This window comes from Galeopterus variegatus, unplaced genomic scaffold (genome assembly GCF_000696425.1).
Source record: "Galeopterus variegatus unplaced genomic scaffold, G_variegatus-3.0.2 Scaffold2647, whole genome shotgun sequence".
Lineage (NCBI taxonomy): Eukaryota > Metazoa > Chordata > Mammalia > Dermoptera > Cynocephalidae > Galeopterus > Galeopterus variegatus.
Genome location: NW_007728758.1, coordinates 33538 through 35478, shown reverse-complemented (window position 1 = coordinate 35478; position 1941 = coordinate 33538).

The window sequence follows — 1941 nt, the reverse complement described above, 5'->3', positions numbered from 1 at the left end:
AAAAAACATAATGATGATAACATTACCAACCCTGACAGCTAAGCTGCTGACTGCATCACCTACTTGCTCCTCATATTTCATCAGCAGAACAGATGCCTCCGTTGAAAATAGATCCAGATGTTTTAAAACCACACGTTTAGAGATAAAACAACAGTAGCTCCTGTTTTGACAAGTGAAACACTGCCTGAGGCCTTTAGTTTATCCCTAGTACATAACACCAGCCATGTGGCCACTTCTCAGGAGCACAGTCAGAAGTGGCTTATGGTAATAAGCAAGCAGTCCATTGTAATGCCATATGTGTGGCTTCTACAGGATGCTGCCAGAGGATATGCACCTCATCTGCCCGCTCTACTCTTCTTCTGATTGAGAGATTGCTGTTCAGATGGAAAGCTTATCTACTAACTTTAGTTCCAAGTAGGCTAAAGCTAACTATTAATGGAGGACTGTATGCCATTGTCCTTAAATACACGATCTCATGTAGTTCTCATAGCAGTCCAGTAAAGGAGATATTCGTTTCCCCTGTCTGAAGAAGAGGAAATAAATCTCAGAGGTTAAGTAGCTTACCAACATCACATAGTCTTGAGAGGGTGGTCTCAATTTCATTTCAGGTTTGTCTAATTCCAAAGTCTAGGCTTTTTCCACCTAGTTTCAAAGAAGAAAAAGTCATGAGAGTACCCATACCACCTGTTATATCTGGCCCCTGGGCTTATCAAATCTGTAGTGTAGCTTTGACCCTCAAATAGCTTGATGATAATTTTGGTATAGATTAGGAAAACTTTGTAAAATAATTATTTACATAAAAGTAATGCTGTTTTTGAAAGACTGTCTACATTTTGTTTATTTCATCAAACATATAAGGGGCAAAACTATATACAGACATTATGCCAGTCCCTGGAGAGATGGATGAATAAGACGTGCAGTCCTTACCGTGGGTCTTACAGCATCATGGTAGAGATAAATCTGAAATAATACCAATAATCGGGACTGCAATTCAAAGTGTTGAATAACTGTACTGAACAAGCACCAATCAATCAGAACAGACACTGGCTATATAAAGCTAGCATGACCAAAGTGCAAACTGATTGCATATCAGCTTTGCCTTTCACAATGTAATCAATACTAAAATAGAGATATGTAGTTTTATAGTAATACAGTGGGAAGAAGTAGAAGGAAGTAGTGGAAGTGGTCATGAAAAACTACAAATAGAGATGGCATACGACTTGAACCTTGAAGCATAAGTGGGAGTTTTCCACTGGACGATACATTTTAGGCAGAGGAATTAACTAAGTTAAACAAAAGTTGGATGGCATTGGAAAATGGCTAGTAGCTTTGGTAAGATTATAGTGCTCACGGAGAGTCATGGCCAGAGGATGATAAAACTCACCTTAGGCCAGATCATGAAGGACCTAAGCTAAACTAAGGAGTTTTTACTTTCTTCTCTAGGCATCAGAGGACTGACACGATGACATCTATGCCTGAGATAATTTTGGTGGTACTGTAGAGAATGTATTGGTGAGGGAGGACCATCTATTTATTTATTTGTTTGTGTTTTTGGTGGCTGGCCAGGAAGGAAAACCGAACCCGTGACTTCGTTTGGTGGTACTGTAGAGAATGTATTGGTGAGGGAGGACCATCTATTTATTTATTTGTTTGTTTGTGTTTTTGGTGGCTGGCCAGTAAGGAAAACCGAACCCGTGACTTCAGTGTTATAAGGCTGTGCTCTAACCAACTGAGCTAGCCCCTAGGGAGAAGACCATTTAGAGGCTTTTTTGATAGTTTAGGAGAGATGTGATGAGAGTCTGTATTGGTTTAATTGCAAAAGGAAGGGAATGGATGCAAGAGACACTGTGACGACGTGTGATGGCTGATTGAATATATTAAGAGAGGGAAAGGAAAGAATCAAGAATGAGTCCAAAGCTCTTGGCTTGAGCAACTTCATTG